The sequence below is a fragment of the Manis pentadactyla genome, chromosome 2 (genome assembly GCF_030020395.1).
Source record: "Manis pentadactyla isolate mManPen7 chromosome 2, mManPen7.hap1, whole genome shotgun sequence".
NCBI lineage: Eukaryota > Metazoa > Chordata > Mammalia > Pholidota > Manidae > Manis > Manis pentadactyla.
The window spans coordinates 119,850,615-119,872,121 of record NC_080020.1 but is presented as its reverse complement, the minus strand read 5'-3'; positions in this window follow the sequence as shown (position 1 = coordinate 119,872,121).

Sequence of the window (21,507 nt, the reverse complement as noted above, 5' to 3'; positions counted from 1 at the left end):
TATTTGAGCATAATACATTAATTATTAATGTGCATCATTTAAAATTATGTGATCAAATTAAACTCATTCCCAGAACTCTATATTTATGCCTCTCAGTTACAGTAGCCATGTAATACATCATTTTGACTATTACACAGAGTAGTATATAAATCTTGCATTATCTGATTGCAGTGATGTTACTAATGTTCTTGGAACTCTTCAATCATTCATTAAAGGCTATCTTAATATGATCTGAGGTAGAAGCTTGCTTCTTTCTTCTTCTTTAAAGTGATAACAGAGCTGAGAAGAAACAAAAAGGATGAATACCTTTTTGAAGAGAAAAGCACTACCAGGAGTATTAGTGGCTGATATTCATGGAAGGCTTATCAAGGGAAATCGGAGAAATGGCTACCCCTCTCTGGTATATTTGGAATTAGCTAATAGCAAACTTCTTTTCTTCTTATCAATGGATAACACATTTAGAGATTTCATACATTTGGGAACATTGAAAAGAATTACAAATACTAGAGAGGAAATTTGCCTCCAAGACCTACTCAGTGGTATTATTTCTCCCTTCTAGAGCAACCCACCAAAAAAAAAAAAAATTAACTCCATTTCTGATAAAATAACACTCCATCTTTTATTATCCAAAGTTGTCAACACTTGTTTGTTCTACTTGCACATTTTACCTCATATTCTTTAGCGTGTGTGTGGAGTGGGCAGTTCATGGACCCATAAATAGATAACTTTAGGATGGATAGATAAGTGAATGGAGGGGTGGATGTACAGATGGACTGATAGAGTAGAGAAGCCAAGAAAACAACACAGATTGCTTTATGATATTTCCCATTCAAAGCCACCTAATTACTCCCCATTACCTATCATTCTGCTTTGTAGAGTTCTGCTTAATGACTTTATCTGCCTCATCTTGCACCACTTCCCAACATGCCCTTGTTCTAGCCACAGTAAACTTGCTGCAATTTTCCAAATGTTTTCTATAGTTGTCTATAAGTTTTACACATTAAAACCTTCTTCCTTTGTGCCTAGCCCATGCTAGTTGTTCAAAACTAACCTCAGGTGTTACATTATTTGGTTAGCATCCCCTACAATTCTTGAGCTAGATGTTCATTTGTGCATCCATGTATAGTCCTTAAGTATAATACCTGTTTTTAACCCTGTCAGGGTATTTAGACCACAGACTCTCAAGCTTTAATATGAAGACAAAATATTTGGGAGATCTATAAAATATAGTGAGCCCTACATTAGATATTCTAATTCTTTAGTTATAACAAGCAGCTTGTATATTTAAATCATACTCTCTATGGAGGACTAATTCAGGCTAATGAAGACAATATAAAAACAAACACTACTAACCACTAGTCCCTTCTTAGAGTTTGTGATTCTGCTGCTGTGTTGTTCCTTCAGTTATGCTTCATTGTTATACTCCACAAATGGGGGAAATCACTTGGTACTTGTCTTTCTCTGCCTGGTTTATTTCATTGAGCATAATACCCTTCAGCTCCATCCATGTTGTTGCAAATGGTATAATTTGTTTCTTTTCATGGCTGAATAGTATTCCATTGTGTATATGTACCACCTCTTCTTTATTCTTTCATCTACTGATGGACACTTAGGTTGCTTCCATATCTTGGCTATTGTAAATAGTGCTGCACTAAACATAGGGGTGCATATGTCTTTTTGAATCTGAGAACTTGTATTCTTTGGGTAAATTCCTAGGAGTGAAATTCCTGGGACAAATGGTTATTTCTATTTTTAGTTATTTGAGGAACCTCCATATTGCTTATTACAATGGTTGAACTACTTTATGTTCCCACCAACAGTGTAGGAGGGTTCCCCTTTCTCCACATCCTCAACAGTATTTGTTGTTCCTTGTTTTTTGGATGGTGGCCATCCTAACTGGTGTGAGGTGATATCTCATTGTGGTTTTAATTTGCATTTCCCTGATAATTAATGATGTGGAGCATCTTTCCATGTATCTGTTGGTAATCTGAATTTCTTCTTTAGAGAATTATCTCTTCATATCCTCTGCCCATTTTTTAATAGGATTATTCGCTTTTTGGTTGTTGAGGCATGTGAGTTCTTTATATATTTTAAATGTTAACCCCTTGTCAGATATGTTGTTTACAAATATATTATCCCATACTGTAGGATGACTTTTTGTTTTGCTGTTGGTGTCCTTTGTTGTATAGAAGTTTTTTTAGTTTGATGTAGTCCCATGTGTTCATTTTTGCTTTTGTTTTCCTGGCCCATAGAGATGCATTCAGGAAAAAGTTATTCATATTTATATTCAGGAGATTTTTGCCTATGTTTTTTTCTAAGAGTTTTATGGTTTCATGACTTACATTCAGGTCTTTGATCCATTTTGAATTTACTTTTGTGTATGAGGTTAGACAGTAATCCAGTTTCATTCTCTTACATGTAGCTGTCCAGTTTTGCGAACACCAGCTGTTAAAGTGGCTGTCATTTCCCCATTGTATGACCATGGCTCCTTTATTGTATATTAATTTGCCATATATATGTGGGTTTATATCTGGTCTCTCTAGTCTGTTTCATTGGTATATGGGTCTGTTCTTGTGCTAGCACCAAATTGTCTTGATTACTGCGGCTTAACACCATATTCTATTCTGTTTCCTCAACCATTTTGCCTTTTCCTCTGTCCTTCATTTTCTTCTAGTTGAAATAAGTGCATGTTTCTTTCACCTGGAAATAGCCTTTAATGAAGTTGGCTTCCTCCAGGTTCAGACTTTGAACCATTAACCTAACTCTAACACTAATCCTCAGCCTAAACCCAAATCCAGTAGGCTTCTGTACATCAGAAATACATACCATTGCCAAACACAATGTACATGTCTTTTTAAAAATGTATTTCTTGGACTGTTTGTCTTCTTCCCTATTAACATTTGAAATCTGCCAGATCAAGGCAGATTCAACTTTATGTAGTCAGATTCTGGGGTTTGTCTTCCAATGTGTGTATGTTTATGGGTATCTGTGTAATGTGTGTTGATGTTTAATCATTTGAATGATAAGTAAATGCTGTGTTTCTTCAAGGAATATCTGCTATTGATGTTAATTATAGATAAAAGAGAAATATCATGCTTAGAAAAATGTCATTTGTGTTTATTTAAAATAGTATCATTGTCATTTCTTAGAAGAACTTACAATTTATTCCTGATTACCTTGAAATGGAGAAACTGTTCTATCTGTATAATTAAATGTTTTAGGTTAATTTGTAAATTCCTCAATGGTAAATTTTATTCACGTATTGTCAGTTTTGATTATTTTAAGCACATGCCAATGAATTGTAGAGTGACTAAATCGGAATAAAAGAGGCCCCTGCGTATAAAAAGCCAATGAAATTCTCTATAATTTCCACTCTGAGCTGAAATTATGAATTAAGAACTTGTGGTTTTCATTTAACTAATACTCTTCATAGAATTTGTGCAGACACAGAAGGAAGATGAAAGAAAACAATTCTGTTCAGTCTTTGAACTGATTTAGGAGGCTGGGTTTACAGCTCTCTTTGGGACAACTGTTAGTCTACAACTTAGCTGAATCGTAAGAAGTGATCCCAGATGTGGGACTTCACTGCATCCAAAGGCAATCCTTTACAGTTAAGGAGACTTCCTGGGCCTGAGGTGAGAAATTCACTTGGTCCTGAAAGAACCCCTGGGAACTGAAGAAAGGATTGAGACCATCAAGCTACGTTTGGGAAGAAAGACTTTGTATTAATACAGCATGTTCACCTACTCATGATTTAAGATGTCAGTGTTTGCATCAGGCTGTTACAGTCTACAAAATTCTGGGAGAGTGAAGAATGACTTAAAATATGTGCAAAAGGAGGGATTCACTTTTCATTGTTATTCTATTGTATACATTTATTCATTTAACATATATGTACTGTATGACTGCTGTATTTTGAATACTTTTACCAGAACTGTGCACAAAGAGAAAGAACATGCAGACGCTGATTCTCAAGAAGCTTTGAGTCTTAGATTAAGTGTGATGAAACATGCTATGGCAGACATCCATATAGGCTGTGGAATAAATGAAATAGTTTCAGTTGAGCTTGGGTTAATTGAGGGAAGACTTCATAGAGTAAATGATGCTTGATGTGAGTTCTGACACTCTAGTGGATCCTTTCCAAGAGGAAGTGAGTGGTGGGAAAAGGTCTAGTATGAGAACAAAGAAACATGAGTAAAACTGTATAGCACATTTGGGACCTTCTCAGATAGGTTGAGGGACATAAGGTGGTGGAGGTAAACAGGAGTAGATTATGATGTAGATTTCAAATCTCAACTGAGCAACAAGGAGCTATTTAAACACAGGCCCAGGAGGACTAATTTTGAAACTTAGAAAGATTAGCCCAGCAGGTAGAAGTGAGGATTGTTTAAGTTGGAGGAATGATTTAGTTACAGGAAGATAAGTCAAGTGATGATTTAATATAGTCTAAACAAGAAATAATCATGCTGAAATGCTGTGGATTGAGAGAAGAGTGTATTTATGAATGAGATCAGAAAATCTCAGTATTTAAATTTCATTTTACAGGGAATAGGGGGAATAATAGGTGTCTTGGGCAATGTATGTAATTTTGCTGTCTGTGAGGTGATGATGCTTATTCCTAAATTAGAAAACATAACAAAAAATGTAAGTTTAGTGTGAGTACCTCTTATGTTATTACTAACACTGGTAATACGCCATTCTTTGGATCTTGTTTTTTTAATTTGGGCACATAAGAAGTTGTGGCAAGCCTTATAAAGATACTTTTGCAATGCACATTTTTTCTAAAACATCTCAGAGAGAAGCTTTTGCAATGCTGAGTTCAAAGCATCCCTCACTGTTGGAGCAAATGGTCAGGAGTGAGAGCTCTTTCTTCTGAAACCTAGGGAAATGGGTTTCCATGGCAATTTCTTTTTATGCTTGAAATTTGTTCTCTAAGTAGGGATATACCAGTAGGACATCTGAGAAAACTAAAGCTAAATGATAGGTATGTGTGGGGACAATCACTGCCCTCTTGTAACCTTTGTTCCAGAGTAACCATATGTCCACATGGCTTCCTCCTTTGGACAGTATGCTAAGTATATGGTATGAGGGTGACCTGGGGTTGGCCAAATCCAGGCCTGCTTTATCTAGGGAAATATCTCACTGGGAGGCAGACCCCTCTGACTAAGGTTTTGTTCCTTGGGACACTCATTACACAAGAATGATCCCTTCTTGCAAAGCACATAGTCTTTGTTCCCTCAACCCTGGCACACACACAGTCCCTCACCCCACGTAAGCAGTCCCCTCTCTGCCCATGACAGTGATACACAACCTCATCCAGCCAGCTGCCCCTGGGCTCCCTGTACCTATGTCCCAATAAACTCTCATGTCTCAGAGAACATCTCCAGGACTTTCCTTCAGTCTCTTGGGTGCTTTTCCATTGCAGCTTATACAGTTGGCTGAGTGATCAGGCTTATCATGCAGCACTATGCTATTGGAGTTGGTTTCCCTCAGCGTCTGGAGACAAAAAAAACATAAATGTTTCTGTCAATGGGATGTTTTCCACTCAGGACAGACAGCCAGAATAAGACCCTAAGAAGGACTGAATGTCCTACTAAACAAGAAGCTGAAGGTGATTGCTGGATTCTTACATCTTGTGATCTTGTGGAAGGATCACAAGTGACAAGTGCAACCCCTTCTCCTTCTCAGTCCCACTAGGCTCAATGAGACACCACTATGAACTGTTTTGCAGAAGATTTCATTGAGTAGCCCAACTCCAAGAACTCTTTGGCCAAGTCAGGAATTCATATTCACGAACTGACGAATGTTTTAACAATCTCTCACCCTTTAATGTATCTCCTTTCTTTTTCATACTTATATTGTGTAAATCCAAGGGTCAATCATTACAATCACTTCTTAGTATAAACCCACAACTCCCTGGTTCTGTGACTGAATTCTTATAAGTGGAATAAGAACAGAATTGATGCACATATGCCACTTTAAGACTTGCCCCATACATGGGTAGTTCTCTGCTTCCACTATCAGTGTGGCTGAAAGCAAAGAATCTAAGGCCCTTGCAACTACTGAAGCCATAAAATGGAATCTCCAAAAAGGGGAGATATTCTCAACCAAGATCATGGAACTTTATTAGGAGCAAAGCATACATTTTTTCTGGGTTTTGACAATTATAAATTAAGTTGGTTTGTTACCGAAGTTTCTTCTCTTCTCATCTTCTACCATTTCCCTAATTGACTTTGAAAATAGACCACTTGAAAATACCTTTCCAAACTTGATGTTTCCATTCTTTCTTGAATGTACTCAATCATCCTTTAGTCTTTACCATACCAATAAATTTTTATTCTCAATGATACCAGTCTCCTCCACATACCAAATCCAATGGCTAATCCTCAAATTAATCCTAATTTACTTGCTCTCTTAAGAGTATTTGCAAAAACTGTTTCTTTCTTACCAGTGGGGATACTGTGTTCACCTGGTATCCAAACCACTAATTTTTCTTGATGTTTCCTTGATATTATCTCTTGGGTTTTCTTTTCAGTCTTTACCAAGTCCCACTCTTTTCCCTGACCTTTCAGTATAGGAGTCGTCCTTCCGTAATCTAATATTGCCTTGTTCCTCCACTTTTGTTACTTAGAGTAAGCTTCATTTGTTACATCTTAACAAGAACTTTTCTTGTATCTCATCATAGCCTTATGGAATCTCATAAGAGACTTCTCCAAGGGAAGACTGACTTGAGTTTTTGCTTGGCTATATGCTTTAAATCATAGGTAAAAATTAGGTCTGGGCTACATCTGTAATCTATGTGAGTCTGACTCACCTATTCAAATACTTTGTGTTAATCTCATCAACCAATCTGTTAGTTACCGACCTGTTTAGTTACCTAAACAATCATAACAAATTCAATAAATTAATCTAAAAACATGTTGTCTCTTAAACTGTTTTTCACAAATTGTTTTAAATGTTATAATCTCTTATACCATTAAAGTTAAAATCACAAGCATAAGTAAATTTGTGAATTAACCATTTTAAAATCATATAGGCAATGTTTGGCTCTAATTTGTTAATTTATTTTTTAATTTTTACTATTGGGTTTCTGTTTGGCTGGTTGTATGTGTAAATTTCTTACATATGAAAAAGTATTTGCATTAACAATATCAAACATTATTTGAAGCTGAATACATGAATATTACTGATAAGAGTTTAATTTACTTCATCATTTCTGTTCTTTAATTTTATTATGGTTTCCTTTTCAGAGGTCTGGAATTTGACTAGTAATTGTGAACTTTGTAGAAATATGGCCTTAAAGACATATAAAGGCATTTAGTCACAAACATGAGGGAAAGTAGGACAGCCCCATTGATAGTTACTCTTATAATAGGGTTCTCAAAGTCAGTACTCTGTCAATGGGTTGTTTTTAAAGTCTTTCTCTGAGATTAATTTAAACATTTAACCTAATTTTTATTATTATTATTTTTTTATTTTGTTATCATTAATCTACAATCACATGCAGAATATTATGTTTACTAGGCTTCCCCCTTCACCAAGTCCCCCCTACAATCCCCATTATAGTCACTGTCCATCAGGGTAGTAAGATGCTGTAGAATCACTACTTGTCTTCTCTGTGCATTTAACCTAATTTTTATATAACCTCTTTAACTTTTCTTGTTTGATTAGGTTGTAGGAAATTTTTACTCCAAAGTAATTCATCATTTTGATTAAGATCCAATGATTTAATGACCTTAATTCTACGCTGAATTATTTTCTCAAGCTTCTTTGCTTGTAGAAGTTTGGCTCCTATTGATATTTAAATGTCAGGAATTTGATTCTGCATATTTTTCCCTATTTCTAGCTGTAATATCCTAACATTCAAGTTGGGCTGGAACTGTTTCTACCTTAGGCACACCAACCAAAAATTACCTGCTTCTTCCTTCCAATTGCTTCCTCTACTTACACTTAGTGGGCCAAACTCTAGGTAAATAGTTACATCCATTACATCATTTCTGTTTCTTTTTTTTAAATGCTAGTTTCTTTACTCGATTTGTAGTATTTGCAGAGTTGTTTCTGAATAAAAGGAAATAAAGGTCCTTGGTGCTTGGTCCCAGTGTGAGAAAGAACAGATGCAGAAAAGCTGGTAGGCTTTAGAGTTTATTTTGAGATTTAGAGCTCGAAGAAATGAGAACGCATGCCTTAGAGTTGGGTTGCACAGACCCAGAGGGGGTCACACTGAAGGAACAATAAGGTTCCATATTTTTTTATCTTGAAGGAAATGAATATTCATTAAGAGGGGTTAGGTTTCAGAGGCCACAGGTGGAGTGTTCCCGTAGTGTTGGGCCTGCTCCACCCACATGTCAGGCAAGGGAGGTTTTTTGACTGTATTTGGTTTTCCTCAGAACTGCCATGACTGAGAAGGTATGATTTTTACTCTGTTAGTTGAGTGTATCATGTATTTGGAGGTGGAATCAGGGTCAACTTCACATCCATATTGGAACCAGCAAGTTCTGGCTGATCTATTATCTAAAGTCATGCCCTATCCCATGGGAAAAACTTGTACAGAATGTGTAGAATTTAAACAAGCATTTGAACGAAGTTCCCCTCCCTCTCCCTGCTTATGTCTAGCTATCTACCTACTATAACAAAACCATAATGAAGACCGAAAAGACACTGAGGAAACAAAAAATGAAAAGCTATGGATAATGTCCATTATTAATCCCAGCAAACCTGTATGTTATTTAAGAAAAGTATCATATACAGGAAATTATATCACAGCAAATAAGGTAAAGCTTATTCCTGTTTTTTTTTTAATCCAGTTTGTTCTTCTAGAGTCAAATATTGGAGGTAATATGAAACTTTAATATTTTTGCTATCTCAAATATACCTTCTTATTTCTCTGACTCAATATTTTTAATAAAACTCTGTAAGATTATCTAATGAAGGAAAATTTCATTAAAATAACTGTTAAATGAAGCAACAGAGGTTAAAATTGAGGTTAATATTTTGATTTTGAAATCAGTAGATGGGTTTTGTTTACATTAAAGAAAATAGTATTTTCCCAAATAGTGACATTTTTCTTAAAATTTAAGTAAATTACATTAAGCTTAAATCCTAAGTGTTTATGCTCTCTTTTTAAAGAATAATAATGTAGAATATAATTTCAAAAGAACTGAAAGATTGAAGGTAAGATCCTACTAGAAATCTAAAGAATCTATCCTTGGGGGAACAAAAGTAAAACTGCTGTTCAGATTCACTTTCTGAGTGATTCTGAATCTTCCGTTCAGAAGCTACCTTCCAAAGTGATTGTATTCACTCTGTGTGATCACCTTGAGTTAAGTTACAAGATGATCAGCCTAATAGCCTTGTTTGTTTATGTTTTTGGCATTGGCACTATGAGTAGTGAAACTGATTTTCTAGGGAATGATTTTCATTCAGTATTACCAAATAGGGTCTGGCTTTCTGTGTATGAAAAACATGTCTTTAAAATGGATTATCTGTAAAGCATAATGAAGAACATTTTGGAAGACTGTAACAATTCTCATTAATAATGCTTCTTTGATAAGCAGTTTGATTTTGGAGTAGGATATACCTTTGTTTTTAGTAAACTGTGGAGCAAGCCAGGAAATCTTAATTCAAAGCACATTCATCATTTATACAAGCTGAGTTTTGTATTCTCTTACTTTGTTTTCAAAGATGTAGGCAATATTAGTATAAGCTCTCCAATGAATTACACAATCCAGGATCCAAGAATAAAAATAAATAAATAAATAAATAAATAAATGAGCCAAACCAATTTAACTGTTTTTTTTTTATTAGAGTCAAGGTTGCAAGTTATTATTTGTGGTATATAATTATCCACAGAGTATTTAGCAGTTTTTCAAAATTTTTAAGTATAATAAATTGCTATACTGAAAGTGACCAAAGGCAGTTTCTTTGTTAAATGGCATTGGAGTGTCTTCGTTTATTATTTCTAACATTCCCCAGTAACTTCCTAGAAATGAGTTTCCATAATTAGAGAGCATCCATAGAGGGAGTGTTCATTGGTATTCCTACACCTTAATCCTGGAAGGAGTGGCTTATGGAGGGATTTCTTCCTAAGAGAAACCTGAGGCCTCTTGATAAAGGTGAGAGGAGGAATAATTTGTTTACTTGTTTGCAGTATTCTAATCTATACATTTCTGTTCTTGGAGTTCCCATTCTGTAACCACATGTTTCTCTCACGGGAATTGGTTGATTCACACAGAAGACTTGAGGAAAATCCCACAGATCATTGAAAACAATGGTCTTCATCCTATGATATATGTACCTTTGGCATCATAGGTAACTTCCCAAAAACTCATGCAGAGATGGCTTTAAAGGAATATTTTTCCAGATCCTTTACCTCTTGGTATGTACTTTTCCTAGTGTGGACTGCTTGACAACTACGTTTCCTATTTCAGCCACCTCCTTCCCAATTATGCTTCTGTCATTTTCATAAGAATTTCTTAAGAACAAGCAGATCTTTCATCCCAATAGGGTGTATCACCCTATACTTTAAAAATCTCAGGACCATTAAGCTAAGAGAGAATTATATGTATAATATCTAAAGAGCTCCTAAATAAGCTTGATAACCCACCATACATCTTAATGAACTGAAATTCCAATAAAATTTACTTTTATGATTAAACATTTTCAAAAACTATAAAATATAATGTTTTTGTGGCCAATGGTGAACCACTAATAAGTGAAGTGCTGTCTTGACCCGTAATAAATGTTTTATAATTTAAAGCCTTGTTGCCACAGAAGATTATTTAAAAGTATGTGTAAATTGTAAATAATTAAATATGCACAATATATTTTGTTTTTAGATATGTATATAAACATATATTGAAATTCTTGGGAAAAATGAAATTTAAATCAAGGCTCAAAATAATGCAAAATATGTGACTGTTTCAGAGTCTGTTTATTCTTTCAGTGACTGATTGCAGACTTGAAATTGTAACAGTAAATCCAATACATTTAGAGAAGTGATGTAAAATTTAAACAATGTAAAATATGGTGGGAAATGCCTCCTTTGCTACTGTTTACATCAATAAAAGAATATAAGAGGTCAACTTGAAAATGCATTGAATATAAAAAATCATTTAAGGTTTAAAGAGAAAAAAAACGGAAGATTTCTGATCCAGATCAGCTATTGTGTTTATCGGCCTATTTCATGCTCTCTAGCTATTGCTTCATTCTGTTCACAAACACTGTGGCTTTCTACTAGTGTTACTTGTTTCACTTGATAAGCAAACATGTTTAGATTCATTTTGTGAGCCTTGACATCAATTGAATCTCTCTGTAAATTTATACCACTAAAGGCAAGAATTCTGAGACCAAAGCTCTGGTACTGACATTCTAAGTTTATCAATAACTCACCTGTGACTGCCAGGAGAAAGAACCTGCACAGTGGCCGCCACTGGGTCTCATCTGGATTATGTAAGAAGTTCCATCTTTCGTCCTTGAATAAACAATCTTTTCCCACAATCTCATATTCTAAAATTTGTAGTTTTATATCAATATGATAGTTGTTACATAATATTTCATTCATCAGATGTCATCAATAATTATATTATTTGAATCTATGAAAAATATATCAATTATATAAAATAAATGTACATTAGGAGTGAACTAGGTAATTCAGATGAAAACACCATCATTTTATGAACATGTGAAACATATTTTGCTTTCTCTACTTCTCACTACATTTTTCAAAAATATTATTTTATTTAACTTTTGTGTTAATCTTTAAAGGCCCAAAGTTTTATGTAATGCAATATGTGAAATTCAGGGAATAAGAAGCATTAATTATCCACAAAATCTACTTGAGATTCGAATTTTGGCATAAACTTACATCTTTTTAAGAAAGTTTAGATGAAATTTGTGGTGACTATATAATTTTTAAATTAATATAATGGGCTCTTTGAAAAAATATTAACCGAGTTGCTATTGTGGAGGTAAAATTACATATGGAGGGAGCACTAAAAATACATATATGACTTAGCAATGAAAATACAAGCAGATTCTTGACTTGAGAAGAAAGTAATCTATTGCCTCAGGACTTGATCATTTGCAACTAGGTAGTTGGGCAACCAAAAATGGCTGATAACCCTTTACTACTCAGCCTTTACCAGATTATTCTTACCTCCATATTTCTCAAAGTTAATTTTTAAAATTCTTTATAGTAAATGGGTAGTGAAACATTAACCCACAATGTCCCAACTGAGGACTTTACTACAAATGAAAACCCATACTTTATAAAAGCATAATGAGAAATATTCAAATGATGTGAAATGTGATACCAAATGCAAGTGACTATTCCCAACTACATATATTTTACACAATGAGGTATTTAACATGCTATGAGCCTTTGGACTCAACTTCCATATCAAATCCAAAATGTGGAATCCAAAGTTGTGTAAGGTAATTTACTGAGTCCCACCAAATTCCGGGTGTGCCTTAGATTTTAGCAAAGTAAGACTGAGGCAGAATTAGTCTTAGCTAGTGAGGGAGAATAAGGGTCCTGCACAGGCCTCAGGGAGAACCAGCTTGTTGAAGCAGATAGATAGATGCTTACTTGCTCCAAATACATGGACAAAAATGATGATACAAGATGTATAGACTCACTGAGAGGCTGATGCTATAAGAAGTTGAGGATTTATGGCCAGACATTGGGTCTCATACACAGGTTGCTTCTTGATTACTGTTACAACCTTTTGGCTATCTTTGTTGTCACCAAAAAGATAAGAAATTCCATAAAAAGCAGAATCACTAGAGGGAAAAGAAAGACAAACATTAATGTAAGATATCCCTACCAGTACGTTTAGATATCCCATATGAGATTTCTGAAAACACATTTTTTTTTAATTCTTGCTCTCTCTTCCCCCCACTTTTTTTTTCTTTCATGTATGTGTTTTTGAACTGACCAGCTACTTCTAAAGCTATGCATTTTGGCCCAGACTTAATATGACTCTGGAGATCTATAGTGAAAAAAGTCAAATCTTGGGTGTCTTTTCCAAGGCTCTGTACCCATTAGATGGTCCTGAAGACACTGGGGAGACCTCAGGAGGGCACGGTCAGTAATAAGCTGGAGTTATTTCTAATAAGGGAGAGAGAGATGACTTGCAGTTGATGTAGATGGGTAGTAAACCGAAATGTCTATTAGCAATGACTACCAAAGGTATAACTAGACTAATTTTAGAGGACAACTCGGAAGTCTACAAAAAAAGCACTAGTTTCAAAGTTGAATCAAAGGTACCTCCATGATCTATTGTCCTCCTTACAAATATGCCAGGTTAAGGTGTAGACAAGGGAATTAATTATTGTCAAGACTGGGAGCCAGAGCTTGGCTTGAAACTTTTTCACTAAATCTTCACTTTAAAATCAATCTTTACATTTTGTCAGATCTTCTACTTGCTAGCTCATATTTTAAATATAAAGTCTTAGAAGTAAACATATTGGAATATCCCTTCACAGGGTATCATTTAATACAGAACTTTGTGGAACTACTGTTGAAATGATTTTGTAAATCCTCACATAAACTTATAGAAATACAGAGAATCAAATGAAATGAAAAGTTATGTGAAAAATTGGTGTATGTGGCTTGAGCTTAAATTTGTCACATTTGGGAGAGTCCAAAGATAATAATTATAACCCTTGCTATTGTTCTTTCTTTATTTTTTTTCAGTTTTAATCACAGATACCAAATAGTGCAAGTACTCTCAGGTCTGATATAAATACCATTATAACTAAATATTTACATCCTTATTTAGGTTTTAGACTATAGTTGGAAGAGGGGGATCTTCTGACTTAAAGGGTATAAGCATTTGAAATACTTTCTGATGGTTTTGGCCAATGAAATAGGCAAATATTATTGTAGTATTTAGTTTTAAATTATGTTCAACTATTTTTCAAATTCAGTGATTTTATTATATGTACAGAGTTATGCACACATTTCAACAATCTAATTTAGAACATTATCATCATTCCCAAAAGGAACTCTGTACCCAATAGCACTTTCCCTTGCCCACTCTCCCCAGCCCCTGGCAACTGCTAATCGAATTTCTTTCTCAATGGGCTTGCCTATTCTGGACATTTCATACAAACGGCCTTGTTATTATTTTTAAGCCTTCTTTTCTTAACATTGTGGTTATTTTTCAAAGGTTATTTCAGTATAATTCAAAGAAAATCATTACATTAAATAAAATTAGCACAGTTTTACCATTCTATAGTTATAGACGTAGAAGAAAAAATATGCTCTTTTCTATACTTTGCAAGGAGAAATAGGTAAATATGATTACTATAAAAATAAACAAGCAGTAAATATGATATTGTAAAAAGGAAAAGGAACAATTTGAGTGTGTTTACTAAGTCTTATTCAATGTGCCCTAAAGAATAGCTATTGTCTCTTTCCTCTGATAATCCTTTCTTTCTCTCATGTTGCTACTCATGTAAACCTCCTAACACTTTAATTCAGAACTGAACATTTCATGCCAATCCCTTTACTTAACACAGTAGGAAAGAATTAACTTGTACATTTCAATAATATGCAGTACTTAATTCCATTTTTTTCCCCAACTTAAGCTGCTTTTCTTAAATTTTGCATAAGCCTGTGGTAATTTGATTTCATGTTTTCATTTAAATTATATACATTAGTAGCACTGAAATTAATCTCAATATAGCATTTTAAAGTAATTAGAAAAGAAGCAAACAGGGAGTAACTTAAATTAAAGCACATACCAAATTATATAGTTCCCTAAAAAAGAATAGTGTTTAGAAATTACATTTTAGGAAGAAAAAAGGTCTAATTTGTATTCCATTCAGCTGTGGGCTGTAGGTAACCATACTATATACAAGAGTAAAACTAAAATAGTTCAGGAAAAAAAATTATATGCTTGTATATAGATACTTATATAGATATGTATATATTATATATAAATATAATCCAATATTTTAATTTAAGCTATGAGTCTGATTATGATAAGTTCTTTTTCCTATGTTTCATAGGCTTCACCTTTGAAGCCTCTTTATAGATTTTATATCCTGGAATAATACACACAGCTATGATCCAGTTACTCTAATGCTTAAAGACTGTATGCTATAACAAAAGTAAATTGACCAAGCCAAGTTAATTGACTTCTAATCCTAATTCCAGTACAAGTGGCCAAATGATGTCATTTGATCTCTCCCAAACTCTTTCACTACTGAAATATTAGATCTGTATATCACTTCAGCATTTCTTAAGCATTGATCAATTTATCCCTCATATAATATACAAGACAGATTTGAAACATCAGTGAAATCACCTAAGTTTCTTTTGATTTTATATATTTATTTTTTTTGGTTTACCAGGCTTAAATATACTGGAAAGTATTCAATTTTAGAACAATTTCTAGTCACATACTGTGAATGAAAACTACAGTTTTAGTGAAATTGTGTCAACTACAATGAGGGTTGATTGTATTATATAAAAAGGGTTAATATACTACTTTCAACATTGTTTATGTGCAAAAGATACTAAACATTCTTTTTTGATTGGTATGAAAAATGACTAAAGATGAAAAGTATTTTGACTATATTGAGATTTGTAGGGTAACTACATAATTTATTGTGTAAACCAGGGCTCTCCTGAGAGTGAAATGAGGTGTTTATAAGACCTAAACCAAGAAGAAAGTAGTTAAATGGGAATGTCCTGGGAAAATTACCATTTATAAGTAAAAATGCAGGTGAATAGTAAAATAATTTTGTAGAAGGACCTAAAGCTTTAAAGATTATTTGTTACAACTACTGGATGCATCAATGAGCACAGCTATTTTAATATTTATTGTTTTCTTCTAGGAAAGAATGATTTAGTTTGGACACTGTGTTTTTTGCTTTGTCATTAGGTGTGTTTTCATAAGTCACCTGAAACCCACCTTCAAATACATTTATGATTTAATTTCATCAACAAACATGAATGTATTATATATACTAGCAAATGTATGTTATTTATATATGCAAAATAAAATATAAAATTAAAATTAAAACAAAAATGTATTTATACATATATATATATACACACACAAAGCTTACAGCAATAGAATATGAAACAACTTTGCAGTGTGATACCAGGTTCTAGTCTCTTCCCCTTCCTTTGATATCAGGTAGTTTCTTAAGTTTGGTTAGATTTCAAAAGGGCATAACAAAACTCTACATAAAAAAAAAAGTCATATTTATGAAAAACAAATTGTGTAGTGATACATGTAAAAATCTTATAAAATATGACCAGACTACCCTCCAGTAATGTTTACATATGTACACACATATACATATAACATTTAAATATCAATTATTTGCCAGTTACATGCACTATTTTACTGAACCTCCCTTTCTAAATAGTTTCATTATTATCTTGCCTCTGGTGTTTTCTTGCAGTCCCTTCTCTAATGGATTAGTAGAATTTACTATGTGTATACTTATGCATATGTATATGTTCCACAGAGAACATATAAGAGTCTCCAACAGTCTGGATATGGTAAAATTGTTTCCATATTGTAATGCACTGCCTCTTTCAAGCTCAGTTCCATTTTACCACCATTAAGTTTTGGCTTATAACATTTTGTAAGAATGTGGTAAATGAGCATGATGTGATTTCTGTAACAGAGACTTGGCCTTGACTGTTCTGAGTAATTCAAACTATTTTTTCCCCCTGACATCAAATTTTATGTTTATAGAACTATTTTTCTCTCATTATGTTTATATTGGAAATTGAGGAGGATTTCTATATGCTACACTTTCAACAAATGGTTGGGTCATATATATAACAAGTTATTTATGATTTATCTAACACTGTAGCAATGGTAATTGCTTATTTTCTGCCATTTTTGCTGGCACAGTCACGGTCAGAAAGGTGAAGGTGAAGATGGAGTATATCACATATCAAGAACTACATGTCCCGGTTTTTGAATCCATAATATCATCAATGTTCTTTAGACAGATGTTGTTTTGGATTATAGTAATACATTTTTAAAATGGAAACAAAATGTGTAGTGAATACTATGAATTAGCAAAATAACTAAGAATAAACAAGTGAAAATTGTTTTGCCTCCTAATAATCTTGCCTCCTAATAGATAGATACCAATCTATATACCTCACACCTTCTACACTTATACAATTCCTTTGTATTAATAAAGCTCAATTTTGAATTATCTTCAAAACATTACATTTCAGTTGTGTTTACATATGTGTTTAGATACATTATTTTTAATTTTATAATATAAAAATCATGTATTACAATCCCATAGAAACTTTAAATCAAAGGGGAAAAATGTTTATTTGTTGACAGATAATGAGCCAGGTTAGATCATCACACTCGTGGTAATTAATCCTTGCATCCTCAGTCTTAATGACATGTTGTCAGCATATTGCCAAAGAAGTGGCACACATTTAATGTGAATGATGAACCATTAATTCCTTTCAAAATGTTGATCTAAATGGTAAGGCTTAAACCAGTGTCTCTCATTGCTCCATATGCTAGTCATTAAAAGATATAAAGAGGCTAATTAAGAAAGATGGAGGTTAATAATATTTCCAGTGATCTTGGAAGGGCTATGCAGCTTAAATTTTCCAAATTAATATGAAGTTACCTCAATCATTGTGTCAACACTTTAATTTGTGTTGAAATAGTTACTTACTGTCCTCAGGTTTTTGTGAACATTTTCATCAATAGCTTTTGCTCATTGTCGTACCTAAGCTCATAATGTACCCATTTGATGCATAAGCAAGGAAACTGAGCCACAATATAGGGGATTATAATAGAAAAATTAAAATATTTGTGACAATGAGATTTAAAGATGCTATAAAATTTCATAGTAATGACTTGCCAGGCTGCTTCATTAAGATACATGTGCAATATTTTTCCCAGTCCAGGGCACCACGGGTTTTTTGGGTTTATGTTTTTGGTGAGTTCATGCTACTGTATTTGTTGCCTCAAGAAAGTTTATTTATATTACAATGTGTTTGGACACAATATGGACAATATTGTAATATAACATAATTTAATATTGACAATATAATATGACAATATAATAAAGACCTGGCTAAACATATCGTTGCTGTATTTTTGTTTTGGTTGTTTAAATGACTTAAATAACTAAGGAATCTTTGCTGTCAGTTCACTTGTTTAATCCTGTAATTAGAAAATAAAAGGCTTATTACAACTGTATTCTCTAACTTTTAACCACAAATAATTGTCCAATATTTCCTGGTAATGGGCTTAATAATTCCCTAAACCTAAAATAATTTTATTACCATTTAATAGTCATTCTTATGTTTTGGGTGTATCTTTAGCAAAGGAGAGAAGAAAACACTATTTCTATCCTTAAAGAACTTAAAATTTCCTAGGAAACCATACAAGTAGTCAAGTAACAAAATGTTGTGATATTCATGACAATAAATGTAGTTCAGAGAAAACAGAGAGTAACTTTGCCTGTATTAAATATCACAGAAGCTGCATGCAAACCTCAATATGGAAAAATATATTTATACCATAGAAGACAAACAGAGAATCATGATCCCAAAACTAAAAATTCTACCACATCTTATTGAGGGAAATACAAATAAATCAATGTAATGATCATACAATTCACAGGATAGAATATCTGAAATTCCAATGGACATATAAATATATGATCTTCCCTAATAATCAAATAATTTCAAATTTAAAAAAGTAGGAAAATAATTTCTCACTTAACTTACCAGCAAAAACATGCAACTAAACCGAAACAAACCAAAACAAAAAAATGTTCTTTACAGAAATGCACTGCTTTTGTAATATTAACCTTGACAGTACCAAGAAGCAAAGTGACTCCAGATGCATTCCTGAGTGGTATTAAAACTTACTACACCAATTTGGGGAGCAGTGTAGCAATATGACATAAATTTGAAGAATTGCTTTGCCTACTCATTGTTGCATGTACATGTGCAAAAAGACAAGTGTAAGATACATTAGTAATGGCTATAAAGTGTTAACAAATAAATATCCATTAACGAGAAGTGATACGTATATATGCTTGTAGTTGATACATTAATGTATTTATTAAAAGGGGTAGCCTTCCACAATTTAGCTAAAAGATATTAGAATATTTAGAGAAGCAAATAATAGAAAAAACAGAAGCACTCTTCTATTTATATTAAGTATTAATATATGAAAAATGGTGGTCTATATATTCTATGTGATCAGTATATACATACAATAAAACCATAAGAACATTCCTGCACATAATCATTGTATTTGTTACTTAGGGATGGAGTAATAAAATATCACAAACTGGGTGGCTTAAAAATAACAGAAATTTATTCTTTACAATAATGGTGACTGGAAACCTGAAGTCAAGGGGTTAGCATGGCCATTCTCCTTCTGAAGACTCTAGGGAAGATGCTCTCTGACTCTTCCCAGCCTCTGTTTATTGATGCCAGTCCTTGGCATTCGCTGCCATGTAGCATCACTCCACTTCCAGCCTTTAACATCTTATGGTCGTCTTCGCTCTGTGTGTGTCTATATCTTTCTCTCTCTGTTCTTAAAAGGACACCAGCCATTGCATTTAGGATCCACCCTAATCCAATGTGACCTCATTTTTTTCTTTTTTTTTTTCTCAATAGCTTTTCAATACCATTCACGTGAGCTCAAACCACTGCAGGAAATCCCAAAACCCAGATGAGACTGCACCCATGTCAATGAATTCAGACAGGTTGAGTCTTATATTTTTAGAATCCACTTCCACTGATGTTCTGAGGCTCTGCCAGTAAGTTTGGCAAAATCTTTTAACTCATTAGTGTATGTCTTGCTGTTCAGTTCTCAGATTCTAGGAGGCAGCAGGATTGTCCTAACTTTGGACATGAATATGACCTCATTTTAACTTGATTACACCTCAAAGACCTTATTTCCCCAAAAAGCTCTAATTCACAGGTAAAGGGGGTTTCAGTATTGATGGAACACATTCCAACCCATAACAAGTAGATCTGTAGCCTACCTATTAAAAGGGAATATAGAAAAGAGAGAAAGGCAAGTTTGTATAGTGGCCAATGTATTTCTAATGTATATCATTAAGCTGAAGGGTGGCACATCTATACTCATTTCATTTATGGTGATCAGATAATTTATTGTCCAGTCTAGGCCACTTCAAGGAGTGAAATGGCATGCAATTAAGCATTAGCCCCCAAATCACAAGCTTAAATCAGGATCATCCAAGGCAACCCAGGATGTATGGACATCATAGTTTTTATATTTTCATGTTAGTAATGTTTCAAAGAGGAAGACATTTTTTTCAGGCTTATTCACAACAGTGGTCCTGGCTTTTTCAAAAATGAGGAAAAAAGTTCAGCTAATGCACTTTGACACAAACACAATCATATTGAAACTTAAGCTTTTGTTGAAGTTCATAGCAAATCAAGTAAAAGAAATATGCGAAATAAAAAATCATCCTACCTTAAAAAATTCCAGAGCCCAGGTCTATTAAGATGTATCTTCAGGTCTAACAAGCAATATGCTACAGTGAAGACCTTTTAATACTCTTTAAAAAAATGGATACAATTTAGAAAAAAATAGTTAAAGTATTACTCAGACTTAGAGCAGAAATGTCCATAAGAGTTGACTGTCATCTGTTAAACCAGCACTTTGAATTATAATAGGATATCTTTAAACTTGCTTATGTAGAAAAGATACATTAAGATAGGCTACTACATTTCCTTCTTTAAAAATGTAAGCTAGCATCCCATTACGTATTCAAATTTAATCTTCCTCTAACATTAAAACTGACCATCTGGGCTAAAAGTAAGCATTAATTTCTCTAAAAGTCTATTCTGACAATTACAAAACTAAGTTTTGCTACCTTCTTTGGGTTTCCAAAAGTTACTTTGCTGCATACTTAAAACATTCTGTTCAATACAGTAGTTGCAAAATATTCCATTTTCATATGTTTTTGAGATTAGTTTAAAATAATAATTTATTCATCCTTCTATTCTCAGGAGTAGTAGACAAAAAATTCTGCATAAGAAAAAAGGCCATTAAATATTTGTTGTGTGTGTATTTTTCATTAAACATGGGTGAAAGATCACATGTAGCCCATAAGTGGGAACTTCATGCTTAATTTTGCCTATCGCAGTAACACTATAAATTATTCCATGTACATAAAAAATAAAAACCACTTTATTATTTAGAGATTTAGTGATGTCTTGCATGAAGATGCTATGATGACTCTAAACCACTTGTACATCCCCATTTTCATTATTACTCTGTCTCCTCAAACATTTCCTCCATTGGCCCTTATCTTAAATGAAATCTTTGTAGTTCAAAAAATAAGCCTCAAAACTTTTCTATCATTTCATAGTGAACTTATTTAAAATGTTGGAAATTCGAGTGTTATATCACTGCAGATATTTTAATCTCAGCAGTGTGTTAGTCCACTGATGCTGGTGGCATCATCTACATCTTTTGATATTCTTTGTCAGCTCTTAGAAAT